Genomic DNA, 20676 nt, shown 5'->3' with positions numbered 1-20676 from the left:
AGACGCAGGAGACAGCTGGTTCGATCCCTGGGTCGGGAAGATTCCCTGGAGGAGGAAATGGCAACCCACTCCATTCTTGCCTGGATAATCCCATGGACAGAGAAGCCCGGTGGGCTACAGCCCATGGGATCTCAAAGAGCCGGACATGACTGAGTACATCTCTTCCTTTGGAAGAAGGTGAGGATCCTCTCACAGACCACTACAACATGCACCTCTGTGAATAGAATTCAATGGGAGTACTGCCCTCTGCTGCTGTGCAACAAGGTGAGCCTGTAATATAGTTACATACAGCTTTAATTTCCTTTTGTGAATTCTTTAGATCCTATGCCCACAAGCTGGCTTCCCGCCACCACCCCCCCAAGATATATTTAACTGAAAACATACATTAGGGCCTGAACATATGGCATCTTTAGTGTCACAGATTTCCAAACCTACACCTCAGTGTAGGTTAATTTTGTGTCAACATGCCTAGGCTAAGGGACGCCCAGATAGCTGGCAAAACATTACATCTAAGTGTTTCTGGAATAGATTAGTATTTATACCAGAATGAGTGAAAAAGACTGCCTTCATCAGTACTGGTGGACATTATCAAATCCATTGAGGGCCTAAATAGAACAAAAAGGCAGAAAAAAAGTGAATTTGCTTTCTGCTTGAGCTGGGACATCCATCTTCTCCTGCCCAGGAACACCTGTACTCCTGGTTCTCGGCCTTTGGACTTGGACTGCCTTCTACCACCACCCCTCCTCCTCTGCCAGGCCTCTGGGTTTGGACCAGTACTACATCTCCAGCTTTTCTGAGCTGAATTCTCAGTCTCCATAAGTATATGAGCCAATCCCTCACAGTAAGTCTCGTTCTATATGCCCATATCCATCCTATTGGTTTTGTTTCTCTAGAGAACCCTGACTAATACACCAAATGACCACACAACTTTTCTCCCTTTGTGTCTTCTCCCTCCCCGGGGATGGTTCTGGTGAAGGGTAAGGGAGGAATAACCTCAACTTGAAATGTCACAAGCATTTCAACGTCTGGAGCTCTCAGAACTTTAAGTTGCATTCAAAGTGCTTCTCCCAAACAGTTTACATGAAATTCCCTTTCACCTCCTGCCTGCTGCAGATTTAGTAATGAATCATGCTGGACGGACCCATGAGGACACAGTGTGCCTAGTAAGCTGGGTGGCCTTTTCTGCCTGCTGGGCTTGCGTTCTTGAGGTGTATAATGTCTTCTCGGTGAATAACAGCCTTGTGTTCATGCCAAGGCCTTTTCGTCTTTGCTGACCAAAGAAGATGGAAGCCTGAGATCTCAAATTCATCAGCAGGCCTTTTAAAACTGGTCAATCAGGCCACATGGAGCCATAGAAAGTACAAACTGCTGATGCAGAAGGACCCAAGCACTCAGGAGAACACACCATTTGCCTGGAAGTGTGGGGCTGAAATTTTTTTCTCTGTAAAATGTCCAGTTGCTAAGGGGCTTCAGGTGCTCAGTGGCAGGGCCAGCTAGCAAGGAATGTACTTAACGGACTTCCCTCTAAGCTCTGATCTGATGCACCAGATTCCATCGTTAGATATTCATTTCTTTGGCCTAAATCTTCCCACAGTAACCCAGCAGTCTCTCCTGACTTGCTGATTATTTTTCACTTGATCAGTCTCAAAGCATCCTAGTCATTTTTAACCCCTTCCTCTTGGTCCCGTCCTCGCATCCTCCATCCAATTAATGATGGAGGTGCCTTGATTATTCCTTCAGTGTGTCGCTGGGGAAAGTCTACTGGAGTGGGAAAAGTATTGGTTGTGTGACCTTGAGCAAGCGATTCAAACTCTCTCTGAGCTTCAGTTTCTCCATCTGTAAAGTGGCACTAATAACATCCTACCTCATAGGGCTTTTTGTAAAGATGAAGAATAATTCATGACTTTGTTAAAATACACACACACACAATGCCATTTCCCCAGAAGCCTCTTCGGTTGGCTAGTGTCAAGCCTAGTGATTTATAAGTCCCTTTGCATATATTATAGGACACACAAATAATACATGGTTTTATAAAAATGAGATCAGAGGTCATCTTTTGAAAAGAGAAATGTGGCCCAAGTTGTTTTTCTCCTTTCTGTTCCCTGCTCTATGACCCTAATTCTGGTCATTACTACTTTCTGCAAAAGCTTCTTAATGGTCCTTTCTATAACCATCTCCCCCAAACCTGCCCCATGTGAAGATTCCCTCTCTCTAAAACATCCTCTTCCTCACTGATGCTGCTCAGGTAATTTTTCTAAAACAATCTATAGATTAGAACCTCCTCATGCTCAGACACCTTCAATAGCTCCCACTGCCTTTGAGTGTTGAGTCTAAACTCTTTAGCCTGGCAGTGAGGGTCTCTCCTGAACTGACCTAAATCTCATCCAGTTCAGCAAGCATTTCCCCAGGGCCCATTGTGTGTCAGCCTCAAGCTTAGCACAGGGATGGGGATTTGAGGCTTAGATATAAGCCTCAAATTGCCTACATTTGTTGGATCATGGAGAAAGCAAGGGAGTTCCAGAAAAACATCTACTTCTGCTTCATTGACTATGCACAAGCCTTCGATTGTGTGAATCACAAAAAACTGTGGAAGATTCTTCAAGAGCTGGGAGTACCAGACCACCTTACCTGTCTCCTGAGAAACCTCTATGCAGGTCAAGAAGTGACAGTAAGAACCAAACATGGAAGAACTGACTGGTTCTTTTCCAAGTTGGGAAAAGAGTATGACAAAGCTGTATATTGTCACCCTGCTTATTTAACTTCTATGCAGAGTACACCATGTGAAATGCCAGGCTGGATGAATCACAGGCTGGAATCAAGATTACCAGGAGGAATATCAACAACCTCAGATATGCAGATGATACTACTCTGATGGCAGAAAATGAAGAGGGTGAAAGAGGAGAGTGAAAAAGCTGGCTTAAAACTCAATATTCAAGAAACTAAGATCATGGCATCTGGTCCCATCACTTCATAGCATATACAAGGGAAAAAGTTGAATCACTGATAGATTTTCTTTTCTTGGGCTCCAATCACTGCAGACGGTAACTACAGCCATGAAATTAAAAGACATTTACTCCTCAGAAGGAAAGCTATGACAAACCTAGATAGTATATTAAAAAGCAGAGACAACACTTTGCCAGCAAAGGTCTGTATAGTCAAAGTATGGTTTTTACAGTAGCCATTTTCAGATGTGAGAGTTGTATAATAAAGAAAGCTTAGCACCAAAGAATTGATGCTTTGAATTGTGATGCTGGACAAGACTCTTGAGAGTCCCTTGGACTCCAAGGAGATCCAATCAGTCCTAAAAGAAATCAACCCTGAATATTAATTGGAAGGACTGATGCTGAAGCTGAAGTTCCAATACTTTGGCCACCTGAGATAAAGAGCCAACTCACTGGAAAAGACCCTGATGCTGGGAAAGATTGAAGGCAAAAAGAGAGATGGTTAGATAGCATCACCAACTCAACGGACACAAATTTGAGCAAACTCCGGGAGATACTTATTGTAGAGGAGCCTGGTGTGCTGCAGTCCATGACTTAGCAATGAACAAGATTTACTCAGCTCCACCACCTAGTAGGGAGGGAGACAACCAACAGGTATTTTCTGTAAGGTAACAGTAGGATAAAGGTAATCAATCCCAAGGAGCTCTGAAAACTTGGGAAAGCACCTGACTACCTGGTCATGTTCTCATCTCTCATCTAAACCCTCCCTATTCTGAGTCCAACACATATCAAGGCAATGTTTCACCCTCCAGGTGGGCAGGGCCTGGTGACTCAGATAATAACACTGAAAAAGCATCTGCTGTCCATTATTGCTTTCATTGATTGCACTACTGCCAAGACTGCATACTCTTCAAGGACATCAACATTAGAACAGACAAATCAACTGATAGGCTCACCCAGCAGGACACTAAACGGTAACGGGAATGAATAGGCTGGAATGACACAGCCAACATGGATGAATCTCATGGACATAATGTTGAGTGAAAGCATCCAGACACAGGGACCTCCCTCGAAGTCCACTGGTTAAGAATCTGCCTGCCAACGCAGAGGACATGGGTTTGATCCCTGGTCCGAGACGATCCCACATGCCACGGTGCAATTAAGCCCACGCACCACAACTACTGAGCCTGCACTCTGCAACAAAGAGTAGCCCCCACTCGCCATAACTACAGGAAGTCTGTGCGCAGCAATGAAGACCAAGCGTAGCCAAAAATAAGTAAATAAATAAATTTTAAAATGCTTAGCACATAGTAAATGTTAAATACATGTTTGCTAAGTCAGGATTCTTTCCTCTAGGATACTGGAGTCACCTCAACAGCCTCCCACTTCATTTCCACTTTAAAGGGCTGTATTAGTTAACTGTTACTGTATAGTAAACCATCATGAAACTCAGTGGCTTGAAAAACAATTGCTCATGTAGGCCAGATGGGTGGTTCTGCTGCTCTGAGCAGGCTTGGCTCATCTCACCTGGGCTCATTCATGTATCTGTAGTCAGTTAGCTGGCAAGTCAGCAGGTGGCTGGCGGGGCTAGGACGGTCTCATTCATGTCTGGAGTTGGCTGGCTTCTGTCTGGGCAGCAGGGGTGACTGGGCCATGATGATCCAGCAGTCTAGCCTGGGCTTGCTGTCATGCATGCAAGGCTTCTTGGGGCCTGAGTGTGATCCACCATCACTTCTGCAGCACTCTATTGGTCAAAGCAAGGCTGGTCCCTATTCAAGGCCTGGGGACCTAGACCCTACCTTTTAGATGGAAGAGCAGCAAGGTCGTATTATAAAGGGTATGGAGATGGGAGGGCTGCGTGTGGCTAGTTTTGATATAAAACTAGCACTAGAGCATTGATGCCTGGTGTGGGGAGTTCAGAATATACTTGGCAGTTGAGGAAGTAGGAGTGTCGCCTCCCAGTTTTAAGGCCAGATCAGAGTGGATTCAAATGCCAGCTCCAGCAACCATCTGAGAGGCCTTTGGGTGACTTACTCCACTTCCCTGAGCTTCAGTTTCCTCATAGGATTGTTGTGAAGGTCAATCAAGGGAACGCAGGGAAGGTGCTGAGCACAGGCCAGTGTACCTGACGCTCACAGAGTGAACAGTCAACAACTAGAGCTCATCTCATCTTTCAAACACAGGGTTCATCCTGGGCTCTGCTGACTCCTGCCTCGGCTTCCCGAGGCTGAGGAGGAGATGGAAACCAGGCCATATGGGAGCATGATTTCATATTGAGAACCATGAAATGTCAGTTACAGAGTAAGAGTTTCATTATAGTTCTTTGGGAAAAGAAGTAAGGAATGTGATCTGGTGGGCAGAAGGGAGGGGGCTGAGGAGGAGGATGGGGGCAGGAGAGATAGATGGAGGTCCAAGAGGGAAACGCTGAGCCATCGGAAAGGAGTCTCCCCTCATCCCCTAAAAAATAACGTGAATGACATTTTTACTTGATGTTTTGTTTTTGCTCTGATTACAAAATTACTGTGTGTTGACTTGACAGTTTTAAAAATGCACAGACCGAGAGCATTACGCTAAGTGAAGTAAGTCCAACACAGAACATGTGTGCTCACTTAGATATGAAATCTAAAATCAAAACAAAGAACCCAAATTCACAGATACAGAGAACAGATGGATGATTGCCAGAGGTGGGGGGTGGGTAAAATGGGTGAAAGGGGTCAAAAGGAGGAAACTTCCAATGATAAATAACTCATGGGATGTAATATACAACACGGGGACTATAGCTAATTATACTATAGTGCATATCTGAATGTTGGTAAGAATAGATCTTAAAACTTCTCATCACCAGAAAAAAATGTGTAACTATGTGTTGAATATGTGATGAATATCAACTAGACATACTGTAGTGATCATTTAACAATATATGAAAGTGAAAGTCACTCAGTCTTGTCTGATTCTTTGAGACCCCATGGACTGTACAGTACATGGAATTCTCCAGGCCAGAACAGTGGAGTGGGTAGCCTTTCCCTTCTCCAGGGGATCTTCCCAACCCAGGTCTCCCCCATTGCAGACAGATTCTTTACCAGCTGAGCCACAAGGGAAGCCCAATATATACAATATAACAATATATATATAGTTATATATATACAAACAGCAAATCATTATGTTGTATAGCTTGAAGTAATATAATGTTAATGTCAATAAAAACAAAACAGAACCGGGTATCAGTGGCTGATATTTACAAGAGCCTCAGTGTGTGTGCCAACACTGTCACAAATGCTTCATACTCCCATGACTCTTGTGGCAACTCTAGGAGCTGGATGTGCTGGCCCCATTACACAGGGGAGGGCGGATGGGAGCACAGAGAATGTAAATCACTCACCCAGGCCATCAGCTCTGGTGAACAGCAGAGCCTGGATTCCAATCCAAGCTACCTAGGGGCTGAAGTCTTGCATGCCCCCACAGGGCAAGGCACCACCTGGGCACGGCTGACACTTGGTATATTTCCCTCTATTTTCTTTCACTTTCTGGAAATTGTACCACTACTTTATTACTTTTTCAAAGGCTATTTGAAAAATGAGTACTTGTTAGATATGGCTGTCTTCCCCTTCCCTTTTTTTTTTTTTGTAATTTGTAATTTTGATATATAGTCATCCCTCTATATCCATGGGTTCCCTAATGAAGGATTCAACCAACCACGGATTGAGAATATTTGGGGAAAAAAAAGTCCAGAAAGTTCCAAAAGCAAAACCTGAATTTGCCACGTGCCCAGCAACTACTTATATGGCATTTACATTGTATTAGGTATGACAGGTAACCTAGAAATGACTTAGCATATAGGAGGATGTGAGAATGGTGTTATATGTAAATACTGTGCCATTTTCTACAAGGAACTTGAACATTTGTGGATTTCAGTACCTACAGTGGTGGGGAGGGCAGGGGGTGATACTGGGACCAATCCCCTGTGAATACCAAGGGACAACTGCGACTTCAAACTTACAGAAGGGTTGAAAGACTAGTATAAAACACTCTAAATCAACCAGTTGTTTACCACATATTTTCTCATTTTCTCTCTTCACATAATTATTTATATGTGTGTATGCATTTTTCTGAACAATCTGACATTAAATTGGAGACATCATGGTCTTTAACCCCTAAATGCTTCAGTATGCATTTCCTAAAAACAAAGATATGTCCATTCATAACCACAGTACAAAGAGCAAACTCAGGACATTTAACACTGTAGCAATGCTATCATCTGATTTATGGTCCGTATTTAAACTTATCAATCAGCTGTGTGTGTGTGTGTCTATGTGTGTAATTTTTTTCCCCAGTCCAGGATCTAAACCAGGATCCTGTATTGCAAGTAGCAGTCCTGTCACTTTAGCCTCCTTTAAACTGGAATACAGTCTCAATCTTTGTCTTTTTTCTTTTCTTTTAAATGAAGTATATTTGATTTACAATATTGTGTTACTTTTAGACGTACAACAGAGCGAGTCAATATTTTTGCAGGTCTATGCCATTACAGGTTATTTCAAGATAATGGGCATAATTCCCTGTGCTGCACAGTATATTTTGGCTGTTTTGAATAATGCTGCTAGGAATGTCTGTGTGCAGATTTTATAAGGACACATTCTCCTTCCTCTGGGGCATACACATGAGAATGGAGTTGCTGGGTCACATGGTAACTCTACATCTAGTCATTTGAGGGACTGGGAGAGTCCCTCCATGGCTGTTCCATTTTATCTTCCCACCAGCAGTGTAGGAGGATTCCTTTCAAAACACTTCTACAAACAGAAACATCCCCAGAGATGGGCATCACTACTCTCATCTTCCCAACAAAGACTGAGGGGCAGAAAGGGGATGTGACTTCTCAGAAGACACCCTGCCACAAGAACTGGGCTCCAATCCTGGGACTGCCCTCCTTCCTTCAGGAAACCTGGCTTTCAGGCCAAAACAGTAGGTCTTTGAGAGGTGATGGGGTAATGGACAGAGAAAAGGAATCTGTAGGTACCAAGCCTCACAATGGAGACGGAAGTTTCTGGTTTTAGGAATGGAGATATCAAAGTCACTTTTGTTTTTGTTTTATTAGGTGATAGCCAGAGCCAGGTTCTGACTAATTAATGATGATCAAAGTGCTCTGGTAAGATGGAGTGCTCTGCAAACACCAGCCATGAATTATTCACAACTGGGTCTTCTTAGCTGGAGGGGAGGAGGCTGCCAAGGAGTAGATAAAATCAAGGTCCTCACTTCCCCCTCAGCTTGCATGAGCCTGAGCCCTCCTACAGGACTCAGTTTCTCAATCTAGAAAATGGATCTAGGTATGAGCTCTCATTCCTTTACATTCCTAGGCCAGGATTTGGCAACCTGAGTCCTGTTCCCATCGAGGCAGTACATACCAAGCTACCTCCACCAAATAATAATTAATAATACCACACAAAGTTCAGGGGTAGACAAACATTTTCTATAAAGACCAGGTTTTTATTAGGTCTTTGGGCTAATTAAACACTTGGGGTCTGTCACAGCACTCAACCCTGCTTTTGCAATGCAAAGGCACCACAGGCAATATATAAATGAATGAAACCAGCTGTCCTATGAAATTTTCTTTGTACACTGAAATTTGACTTCTGTATAATTTTCACGTTATAAAATATTATTCTTCTTTTTATTTCTCCCTACTATTTAAGAATATAAAAACCATTCCTAGCTCTTGGACTATATAATAACAGGTGTTGCCTCAAAATGTTAAACATAATTGCTGTTTAACTCAACAATTCTACTCCTAAGTATATACCGAAAATAAATGAACATATAAGGGACTTCCCTGGCAGTCCAGTGGTTAAGACTCCACACTTCCACTGCAGGGGATGCAGGTTCGATCCCTGGTCAGGGAACTAAGATCCCATATTCTACGTGGCCAAAAAAACCAAGTAGAAGAAAAACACAAATGTCCATCAACTGATGAATGGATAAACAAAATGTGGTATATCCAGTGAAATATTGTTCAACCATAAAAAGGCCCAAAGTTTTATATACATATGTTACAATATGGATTAGCCCTGAAAACAGTCAGGCTTTCAAGAAAGCCAAGGCTCAGAGAAAGAACGGACAAGGACACAGGTAACCAGTGGTGAGGTGTGAGCAGAACCAGGTCTTTGAAATCCCTGTCCAGTGCTTGCTGCAGCAGATTTTCCCAGAGTTACATTCAGAAACCAGTACACCACTCCTCAAAGCCCCAGGGGAAAAGAGATCTAGGGAGGGGACGCCTCTCTAGACCTGTCCCTCCCTCCTATGCCTCCGCATCACCCTGCCTGTTCCTCATGCCACCTTCCTCCTCTCTGCCCCTGGGCTCCTCCCAGTCCTTTTCTCTCCTTTCCTTCCCAGAACCACTAAGCAAGGCTGTCCCTCCCTACTTCTTACTCAGGGTGCTGGGGAGGGGGGCAGTGGGAAGACTACAGGGAAGCTTCTCCAGAAATCCAGCCCATGTGATGCATCTGGAAAAAGGCTCCATAAGGGTGAGAAACAAGTCCAGGTCACACAGCAGATACGGAACATTTGAGTTCCTTGATATTTTTGAGAATGGAGAGAGAGGGTTTGGGGCAAGGATAGGGTTTGCCATGAGCCAAGCTCCATCCCATTCCTGATTTTTTTCCACACAACACATACCCCCATAACTTCCCCCCACCCCTGCCCTGCTTCACACTTTCAAAGGCACTAACTACTACAAGAAGGGCTTTTAAAAATATTAAAATACCAAGTGTAGAAAAAACCCAGCACCTGGATTCAAATCCTGGCTTCTTCACTCACCATATGTGTGAGCTCTGGCAGCTCATTTCATATCTCTGACCTCATTTCTTTACCTATAATATGGGAATGATAACAGTACCGATTCAAAGAGTTGTGTGACAAGTAAACGAGGCTATAAAAAGCACTAAAAACAAGCGCATGGCCCTAGCAAGCACTTAATACATCATTGCATTTTCCCAGTGATTTCCTTCATACATTTTTTTCCCTACAAAAATGAAATCATTCTGTATTCACTATTTTATAATGGATCTCACCCTTCACCTTAACTGAATTAACATCTTTCCATAGCATTAGAAATTTTCCTATAGAACATCTTTCTTTTTCCTTTTTTTTTGGCCTCACCATGCATGGCTTTTGGGGATCTTAGTTTTCTGAACAGGGATCGAACCCAGGCCTTTAGCAGTGAGAGTCCTAACCACTAGACCACCCGGGAATTACCTAGAACATCTTTCTTAAGATAGCATATGCATATGTGGTATTCCATTTCCTGAAGTGGGATCCTTAGTATGATCTTTGTTTTTCCATGACCAAACATGTTCTTGTCTTTGACCAATTACTGCTTCAGGGTAAATTCCTAGGGGATTGGCTGAGTCAAAGGGTGTGCAGGTGTTTTAGGCTTTTGGCCCATAATTGTCAAACTGCTCCTAAGAAAAGTTCACAACTAGTTTCACTTCCACCAACTTGGAAAAGAAGGCTCCATGCTCTCCAAGGCCTTGTCTCCTCTTACCATTTAGAAACATCATTTCTAACTTGACCCAAGAGAAGTGCTATTTGCTGCCATATTTTGATCTGCAGCCCCAACTCTTCCTAAAGGAACTCAATTCTGGCATCCGCTTAACCTTATGATTCTCTGGATGGCTCTGGGCTGGTCATCAACTTCTCTGAACCCAGAAGTCTCAGCTATAATTCACAAATAAGTCCTTAGTTTCTCTCTCACACTCTTTTCTTTTTTTTTTTCCTACACCAGGTCTTACTTGCAGCATGTAGGTCCTCAGTTGCGGCGTTATGGATCTAGTTCCCTGACCAGGGGTTGAACCCGGGCCCCTGCTGAGTCTTAACCACTGGATCACCAGGGAAGTCCCCTAAGTTTCCTACATAGCATATGTAAAAACTCAACCCCAAGTCACATTCCAATTATTTGAAACAAGGATGGCATCTCAGGACACCCCTGTAGATAACTGTCGTGCACATGGGGAAACTGAGGCCTGGGATGTGGAAGTTTTCCCGATAAGGAAAAATCAGAAATATCTTATAGAAAATGGGTGAAAACATGACTAGGCAATTTAGAGAGGAAATCTAAATGTGTGCTACTAGACAAAGAGATGTTCGAACTCATTAGTTATCAGGAAAATGCAAGCCAAACAAAGAGAAACCAAGTCACAGAGTAGCAAACATTAGGAAGTTGGATAAAACCAAGTGTTGCTAGGGTATAGGGAAATGGGGCTTTATACACCACTGCAGAAGCAGAATAAGACCGTGAATTCCACTTCTGGACAAATATCCCAGGGACCTTCCCACCAGCCAAGGATGTTCACTGCAGTTGCTGTCTGTGGAAGCTAAATAGTGTAGAGTTAGTGGCTCAGTCATGTCCAACTCTTTGCAACCCCATGGGCTGTGGCCCATCAAGCTTCTCTGTCCATGGAATTCTCCAGGCAAGAATACTGGAATGGGTTGCCATTCCTTTCTCCAGATGATTTTCCCAACCCAGGGGTCAAATCTGGGTTTTCTGCACTGCAGGCAGATTCTTTACTGTCTGAGCCACCAGGGAAGGAGATAAATGCCCCTCACTGGGAGCAGATATGCAAAATAAGATAAAGGCATCTTACAGAATAATTATGCAGCAATTCAAAACAATGAAATAGACTTTGACTCAACAAACAAAGGCCTGTGGGCCAAATGTGACACGTCACCTGTTTTTGTACAACTTCACTCAAGCTGAGAATGATTTACATTTTTAAATGGTGGAAGAAAAAATAATATGTTGTGACATATGAAAATGAGTAAACATATTATCTCCCTTGACTCCTGTGGGTCAAGAGTTTGGGAACGGCTTGACTGAGTGTTTCTGACTTGGGGTCTGTCACGAAGTTGCAGTTAAGATGTCGATGGGGCTATAATCATCTGAAGGTTTGCCTGGGGTGGGAGAATCACTCAAGATGGTTCACTTACATGCCTGGCAAGTTGGAACTGTTGGCAGGAGGCCTCAGTTCTTCTTAGACCACTCCATAGGGCTGCTTGAGTGTCCTCACAGCATGGCAGCCGGCTTCCCCTAGAGTTGGTAATCAAGGGCAGCAAAGAGGATACTGTGATGTCATCCATCCCCAAGCCTTGGAATCTGCATACTGATATCCTTGCCAATAGCCTATTTGTTGAGTAGGGTATGCACTTGCATAAATTGCATACAATTGCAATACAATTGCATACAACTGCAATGCAACTGCACTGTATTCAGTGCAATTCAGCAAATGTTCAGCTCTCTCCAGGGACTGCTCAAAGATATGAATACTGGGAAATCTCACTGGGGGCCATCTTGGAGGCTGGCTACCACAGTAAGAAACACAATGAGACCTACAGTAGATCCTTTTTAATTAAAAAATTAAATTCACAGTCACATAAGACAACACTACACACTTGACAAAGCTATGTACAAATTCAAAGGTATTTATTATAAATGGAATGGGGGAGGAGGGTAATGGGATTGGAGGGGAGGGATGACAAGAAATGAATGAAAGAGTGAATTAATAAAACCAGAGAAAAGACTTTCACAAACCAAGAATGGGCTAGGAACTGAGATGATTAATTCAATTCTCTTTATTCAAGCCCCCATCCTACTCCATACTGCTCCCACAAAGGGAAGAGAGATGAAGAAAACAGTTTCCTTGATTTCTTAGATCACAAGAACCCAGCCTCCCTCATTAAGCTCCCCTTTCTCTGCCTGACACACATTATTCAATTCATGGTTGTCCTGCAGGGTCTCCAGAGTTCCAGTTCCTGGTTAAATAGAGAAGATTTTTGCCTGCAGGAAGGGGTGCGGGGACCAGCAGAACAAGCCTGGGAAGAAAAGCCCTAGCTATTAGCCAAATAGTGGTGCTGGTGCATTGCTCACCCACCCTTCTTGCCAGGGTTCTTCCTTCTCTGGAGACAAAGGGCTTTCAGAGTGCAGAAGTCTGCAAATGCCCTGAGGTCCAGCGTGTGGGTGGTGGGAGAATCGAAACTCTCATTTCTTTGAAAATATATCTTGTGGCTCTAGGCCTTGTGACTTATTTCTTTTAATCTTTGTAAGCTCACCAAGCAAGAATTGTTAAGATACGTAGAGAAGTTACATTGTTTTTAACTGTTTTACCTTCCTGTGATGTCATTCATTCATTCATTCATTCATCCAGCAAATGCTTATGGAGAACCTACTGTGTGCCAGTACTAGCCATACAGCAGTGAACAAAGCAGGCAAAGGCCCCGTCCTCGTAAGGGGGTGGGGGAGTAGTGGGAACAGATATGAGGCAGTATACAAACAAAAAATACAGTACATAAACTAAAATCAGTTAAAGAGACAAAAAGCCATTATGTTATTAGGGAATTCTTGTATTTTAACTGAGACCTAAAGGGTAATAAGGAGTTAGCCCAGTGAAGAGATGTTTTGGAGAAAAAATAGCAGGTGTGAAGGCCCTGAGGTAAGAATAAACTTGTGTTGGAGGTGATAAGGAAGGAAGGCAGGACTCATATCAGAGAGGTTATGGTAGTTCTTCGTCTAAAGAACTTGGGCTTTATTCTGAGAGGGTCAGATACAAATGACTCCACCATAATTAGCTACATGACCTTGGCCAAATTACTTCACTCCTCTGAGCTTAGTTTACCTATCTATAAAGTGGGTAATATTCAGTTAGCCAAAAAAGTTCCTTTGGTTTTAAAGTAAAAATAGACACATTTTCCATTTTCACCAAGAACTTTATTGAACGTATTCACCATTTTGTTCTACTACCTTCTGCCATTTTTCAGGCAACTTCATAATCCCATCTTCCCAAAACTTTTTGTCTTTTTGAGCAAAGAACTGGTCCAGGTGCCTTCTACAGTCTTCCAAGGAATTGAAACTTTTTCCATTAAGAGAATTTTGTAAAGAACGAAATAAATGAAAATCCGAAGGTGCAATGTCTGGTGAATACGGTGGATGAATCAGAACTTCCCAGCCAAGCTGTAACAGTTTTTGCCTGGTCATCAAAGAAACATGTGGCCTCGAATTATCCTGATGGAAGATTATGCGCTCTCTGTTGACTAATTCTGGACGCTTTTCATCTAGTGCTGCTTTCAGTTGGTCTAACTGGGAGCAGTACTTGTTGGAATTAATCCTTTGGTTTTCTGGAAGGAGCTCATAATAAAGGACTCCCTTCCAATCCCACCATATACACAACATCACCTTCTTTGGATGAAGACTGGCCTTTGGTGTAGTTGGTGGTAGTTCATTTTGCTTGCCCCACGACCCCTTCTGTTCCACATTATTGTACAGTATCCACTTTTCATCGCCCGTCACAATTTGTTTTAAAAATGGAACGTTTTCATTACGTTTAAGTAGAGAATCACACGTAGAAATACGGTCAAGAAGGTTTTTTTCACTTAAGGTACGTGGGACCCAAACACCAAAGCGATTAACATAACCAAGCTGGTGCAGATGGTTTTCAACACTTGATTTAGACACTTTGAGTATGTCAGCTATCTCCCTTGTGGTATAACGTTGATTGTTCTCAATTAATGTCTCGATTTGACTGCTGTCAACTTCAACTGGTCTACCCAACCGCGGGGCATGGTCCAGCGAGAAATCTCCAGCACGAAACTTCGCAAACCACTTTTGACACGTTCGATCAGTCACAGCACCTTCTCCATACACTGTACAAATCTTCTTTTGTGTTTCAGTTGCGTTTTTTCCCTTCTTGAAATAATAAAGCATAATATGTGGGAAATGTTGCTTTTTTTCTTCCATCTTCAGTATTAAAATAGCTACACAAAAATTCACCAATTTTGGTAAGTTTTTTTTTTTTAATGCACGCTAATATGACAGCTATCGCAATACAATCTAACAAAATAGTTTCCAATGAAGTTAAACACAACTAAGCACTACTAGATAAATCTTGCAGAAAAAACCAAATGAACTTTTTGGCCACCACATCTTAAGATTCCCATGATGGAGGGAATTAATTACTGGTATTTGCAGAAGGCAATGGCACCCCACTCCAGTACTCTTGCCTGGAGAATCCTACGGACGGGGGAGCCTGGTGGGCTGCCATCTATGGGGTCTCAGAGTCGAACACAACTGACGCGACTTAGCAGCAGCAGCAGCAGCAGACAAGGGGTAGAAAAAATGGCTTCAGTCGATCTGAGTTACTCCAGTTTTCTCCATCTTCTGCTACTCTGCGACCCCACCTACCCTTCCTCCACTTACTGCCCTGAGCACCAAAGGCCCTTCTTTCATAGCTCTGCTTGAGGTCTCCCTCTATACTGGATTTCCCTCCCACCAGCCCCCATCTTTTTCCACCCTCTCCCCTGAGACCCTCCTCCTCTCGCTTGAATTTGAGCTACAAACACTTCCTATTTCTAGCCCCGCCAACTTTCTGGGACACCTCTATCGACATCTCCTCTTTCCCATCCCTCCTCCAAACCACGCTCCCCTCAACCCCATACACACTTCTCTCGGACCTCTCACCAAGCTGTTTAACCCTTTCTCCTATCTTCCAAAGAAACTACTCTAAACTGCCTCCCTCCACCCCTCCACCAGTCCCGAAACAGTCTTTGCAAACTGTTCATTCCTCCAAAGTTTACTCGTGAAACGTTATTCCTTTACCACGCTCATCTTCCAAATCGTTCCCTATTTCCCCCAATTCTTAAGTACTTCGCTCCTCAGGACCTGACTCCACCCCACTCTTCTCCGGCCTCTCACTCCACCCACAAAAGAAGCTGGATCACGCTCCAGACAGTCTCTTCCTTCTAGTCACCGTCCCAACTACCTTTCCCAGCAGCCTCTCCCTCCACCACTTAAAACGGACCCTCGAAGGAGCCTCACAGTCCTACCCTCCGCTAAGTCCCCTCTCTTGATGTTCCCGCTATTTCCTGAGTTCCAGGTCTCCCCTACTCTCGCAAGCATCACGCGCTGGGCTCCCTCCCCACCCAGGGAAGAGCCCCTTCCCGCACATACCTCGAGGTTCCGGCGCGCGCCGCCCCCTTCTCCGTCCTCCGCCCGCGCTTGGCCACTCTTTCCCGGTTTCTCCTGCTCCGTCCCGTTCGCCCCCTTCCATTTCTCTGCCTTCCGACTCAAAGCCACTCATTTCCCACTCCACAAAGGGGGGGGGGGCCTCCCTACCCCAGGGGTCCCTCTGGGGCGCCCCTACTTCTGCGCACTTCCAGCCTTGCGCGAGCACTTCCGGGGCAAAGCACGCGAGGGCGTGCACGTGGGGCCGCGGCGCAGAGGATAGCGCCTAGTGTCAAATCCACCAGCTGTAGAGCTAGGGAAGGGGCGTGGGGAACTGGGATGCGCCGGGGATGGGGAGTGGTGGTGTGTGGAGTTCGAGCGGATGCAACTTGCAGTGGGGCTAGTGGTTGACAGATGCGGGACCAGTCGCGTCAGAAGCTCTGGGTTCTCCCTGCCCCATGAGTCCCACCGTCACTACCGTAGTTGAGTCTGAGATCTGCAAACTTGGCATGCAATAGAGATAGAGATGTTTGCCAAAATGCAGGTTCCAAGCCCCCAGCCCCAAAAGACTGAAATTCTGGAGCCATGGAATAGGATCTAGAATCCTGCGTTTTTTAAAAAATCATTGTCTGACATTTTGATGCAGAAGTCTGCGAAACTGACTTTGAGACTCAAAAGACTGTCAACATTTCTTGTTTCCTTAGACTGGTCATAGTATTTATTCTCTTCTTCACCAAACCCATCCCTACCCCTCAGAAACCTCACACACAAAAGGAGACCTTAGTTCTGCCTAGAATACAACTGGTCAGCTCCATGTGGGTCCACGCAAACGCTCACTCACAGTTAGAGAATGAGGTTATATTCAGTCTTCTGCTCCAAGATCGTTTTAGATTCTCGTCCTTCTTTTCCTAGACCACTTCCTTCAAGCAGTTGGCAGGACTGCTAGAAGTCTGGGTGATGCTCTATGTCTTGATATTTTAAATATTTTTTGCTGAATTTTGATAGAACCTGTGTGTGCCATGAAAGCAACATTAGTTGAATATTTAGAAATAAACTTCCGTTGGACTTCCCTGACTGTCCAGTGGTTAATGCTCTTTTCCCTTAATGCAGGGGGCCAAGGTTCCATCCCTGATCAGGGAACTAGATTTCACATGCCACAACTAAGGGTTTGCATGGATCTAAATAACCCGAAACTAGCTCTCAGGGCCCGGAGAAGGCAATGGCACCCCACTCTAGTACTCTTGCCTGGAAAATCCCATGGACAGAGGAGCCTGGAAGGCTGCAGTCCATGGGGTCACTGAGGGTCGGATACGACTGAGCGACTTCACTTTCACTTTTCACTTTCATGCATTGGAGAAGGAAATGGCAACCCACTCCAGTGTTCTTGCCTGGAGAACCCCAGGGACTGGGGAGCCTGGTGGGCTGCCGTTTATGGGGTCGCACAGAGTCGGACACGACTGAAGTGACTTAGCAGCAGCAGCAGTTCTCAGGGCCTCTATCCGCAAGGGATGCACCTGAGGGGAGGCGATCTGGAGTACCTGGCGTTAGGGCAGATCAGCGTCAGCGATGTTAAGACACATCCAGGCATCCCTGCAACAAGCTCACCTGGTGCAAGTTCTGCAGCCTCCAGGGCACCCTCTGCGATGTGACACCGCCCTCTGGTGGCCACAAGCATGCTTGCGACGTCCGGGAAGGGAGACGGACGGGACCCTGCAGCACTAGCTCTCATTGGGACCCGCTTTGGGAGAGATCCCCACAAGGGCCGCGTCCCCGCAATCCCGACTTGTTCACCGGGGGACCAAACATTTTAAAGAACACCAAATATGAGCCGGCACAGGGCAAAGCGCGTTACAGATATTAACTCAATCCTCACATAAATCCTAACAGGTAGCTTCATTTAAGAGTTTGCTACAGGTCACTCAGAGAGCAAGTCTTGACTGTTTTTGCTACTGCTAAGTCGCTTCGGTCGTGTCCAACTCTGTGTGACCCCATAGACGGCCTCCCACCAAGCTCCCCCATCCCTGGGATTCTCCAGGCAAGAACACTAGAGTGGGTTGCCATTTCCTTCTCCAATGCATGAAAGTGAAAAGTGAAAGGGAAGTCGCTCAGTCCTGTTGGACTCTTAGCGACCCCATGGACTGCAGCCTACCAGGCTCCTCCATCCACGGGGTTTTCCAGGCAAGAGTACCGGAGTGGGGTGCCATTGACTGTTTTTAGTTGTATAAAATATATTTGTGTCTCCATTTCTGAAAGATTTTGCTATATACAGAGTTCTAGGTTGACAGATTCTTTAAGCACAATGAAAATTTCATTCCCCATTCATAGGGGTTCCACAGACGCTATTGAGAAGTCAGAAGTTGTTTTGTTTTTTTCCTCTAATGGCTTATTTACCTTTTATATACTACTTTTTCACCATGATGTATTTGTCATGGACTTACTTTTAGTTATCCTCTTTGAATTTCATTTGGTTTCCAGAATCTGTACCTTAGTACGTCTTTCATATACCTTTTTCTGTATTTTTCTTCTGGGAATCTGATTAAATCTATGTTGATCTTTCTACCCAACAGCTTAAGGTGGTTGTCTTCTGTACTTCTCTATGCACTAGTTTCTGATTATCACCTATATTACTTTTAGTTATCCTCTTTGAATTTCACTGGGTTTCCTGAATCTGTACCTTGGTATGTTTTGCACATACCTTTTTCCATATTTTCCTTCTGGGAATATGATTAAACCTATTTTGATCTTTCTACCCAACAGCTTAAGGTGGTTGTCTTCTGTGCTTCTCTGTGCACTAGTTTCTGAACAATTTATTCTCACCTATATTTCAGTTCATTAATTCTTCTTTTATATTTAATTTTCTGTCAAACATATAGCTGTTGGAGTTTTTTTCTTTTTTTAGCTTTTTAAAAAAAATTCCATTTGGTTATTTTCTCAAACCTCCTATGTCAATTTTTTAAGGTTTGCCTTCATAGATGTTTTCAACATCTCTTTAAAAATACTAAGAAAAAATCAAGAAGTGCAATCTTATACTCTGTTAATCCCAATACCTGATGTGTTTGTGTATTTGTTGTCTATTATTTCTGCATGTTCTCTTTCACCATTTATTTCCTTGAGTGTCTGATTATCTTTGAGAATGTGTTGGATTTTATTTAAAAAAAGAAGGGTGTGTGTGAATACTTTAATGTCTGAGACGATAATGTCTTTCTCTAAAGGATCATTTTCATTTGCTTTTATCAGGCAACTGAGCGCACCACTAGGTCAGTTATAGTGTTTGAAGGCTGAGGATCTCTACACCTCCAAGACAAGCTGAATTTGGGAGTCTTGAGGGTGTCTTCATTTGGGGTCCCAGTTCAAATGTGGGACTCCCACATGGTGTTCATTCCCTTTTGAGAGAGTGCGGAGGGGGCAAGAGCTTGGGCACAGGAGCTGCTCCTCCTGTGGCCTCCCAGCTTTCAACATATTTACACTTGTATCTCTTATACTGTGGGACTCCCAGCTTTCAACATATTTACACTTGTATCTCTTATACTGCAAGTCCACCAACCTTACAGCTGGGTTTCAAAGGTGTCTCTTTCCACCAGCAAATGCCTTCAGGCAAAAGTAGCTTTGAGCATTGGGATTATGATTTAGTCTCTTGCTTCTCCTAGAGTTTGATCCTTAATTCTTTACTCTCCTCTTAGCTCTTTGGAAAGCTTTTTTTTTTTTCAACGTTTTATTCAGCTGAAGTTATTTTCCATGGAAGAGTCGGCCCTAATTAAGTAGACTACCATTACCATTAGTAACCCTTCAGTCAACGCTTCCTTACTCTCCCTCCGGCCTACCTGCACAGGACCCTTCCTGTCCCGAGGAAGGGAGCTGACTGGAAGAGAGAAGAGGAGATGGTGTTTTTAGTTTTATGGCTCTGTTTCAAAGTAGAAAATCACAGTTCTTCTGGAAAAGCCACATTTTTTCCAGAAAGTGGAGATAATACCTTAAATTTCTCCACTTACCTAGACTACCTCCTGTCATAGGGTAAGGGAGTTAGAGAAGGCGAGGTTCGGGAAAAGAAGTAGACCTGCAGTTTACAGGAACAGATCACCTGTAATGAGGCAAGAAGGGGCAACAGTATTAGTGAGCTGCTGCACTAACCCAAGAAAAGTGTAAGTATATATATACATATATATGGAAATCTACTGTCTTAAGGGGGCCAGCTCTTCTCCAAAGTAGTTCAGATTAGTTCTCTCTTAAAGGGCTGGGGCAATGAATTCTGGAGATCTGCCAGAGGCTGGGCCTGGCTGGGAGCTGGGCGTAATCAACCTTAAGGTCCATTTTTTTTCTTCGGGTCAGAGAGTTCTTTGTTTTGAATAGAATGGTGGGGAGGCTCCAGAGGGGAGTTTTAACTCCAGGCTATTTTGAGCGGTGTAACTTTCCTTCAGTGTGATTCAACGTCTCTCAAATTATCCAGATCAGGTGACAGAGATGGCAGTTTCCGGCCAATGGGCAGAGCGCGGGAAAACAGGACAAGGTCCCGGACTTGGGTGTTCTAGGATAGCCCTGGGACACGGGCGGTTGGTGGAGGCCACAGGAGGAGGGTAGCCTGGCTCTGGGCAAATATCATGCGCGCGCCCAAGCTCTTGCCTCCTCCGCACTTTCTCAAAAGGGAATGAACACCAGATGCGCTGCAAACGTCCCCGCGCAGTTTCAAACTGGAGTCAGGCCGGGGTCAGACCCACGTTCCTCTCGTAACGAGCGCCCCCGTCGGCGGCGGAATACGTCAAA

The 20676-nt window shown here is 44.3% G+C and overlaps 2 protein-coding genes across 8 annotated transcripts in view; both read right to left on the bottom strand.

Annotated features, from left to right (window-relative positions):
* Window positions 1-16156, bottom strand: part of CDH3 (cadherin 3) — a 100247-nt gene extending 84091 nt beyond the window's left edge. The window contains exons 1-2 of one of the 2 annotated variants that reach the window (XM_069550160.1): window positions 15925-16156; window positions 11916-12015 (exon numbers count right to left, since the gene is read on the bottom strand). The gene's annotated coding sequence lies outside the window, so the exon portion shown is untranslated. The remainder of the gene's footprint in view (window positions 1-11915; window positions 12016-15924) is intronic. The other variant, XM_069550159.1, reaches the window with a different exon arrangement.
* A 450-nt stretch (window positions 16157-16606) lies between these two features.
* The window catches only part of ZFP90 (ZFP90 zinc finger protein), a 33141-nt gene continuing 29071 nt past the window's right edge, over window positions 16607-20676 (bottom strand). For 2 of the 6 annotated variants that reach the window (XM_069550187.1, XM_069550198.1), the window contains 2 exons: window positions 19908-19996; window positions 16607-16926 (listed from right to left, as the gene is read on the bottom strand). The gene's annotated coding sequence lies outside the window, so the exon portion shown is untranslated. Of the gene's footprint in view, window positions 16927-18278; window positions 19997-20676 lie in introns of those variants that run through there. The other 4 variants (XM_069550185.1, XM_069550191.1, XM_069550189.1 and 1 more) reach the window with 3 other exon arrangements.

This window comes from Ovis canadensis, chromosome 14, assembly GCF_042477335.2.
Source record: "Ovis canadensis isolate MfBH-ARS-UI-01 breed Bighorn chromosome 14, ARS-UI_OviCan_v2, whole genome shotgun sequence".
Lineage (NCBI taxonomy): Eukaryota > Metazoa > Chordata > Mammalia > Artiodactyla > Bovidae > Ovis > Ovis canadensis.
Note: the sequence above shows the minus strand (reverse complement) of the source record. Positions and strands in the feature narration are given on the sequence as shown.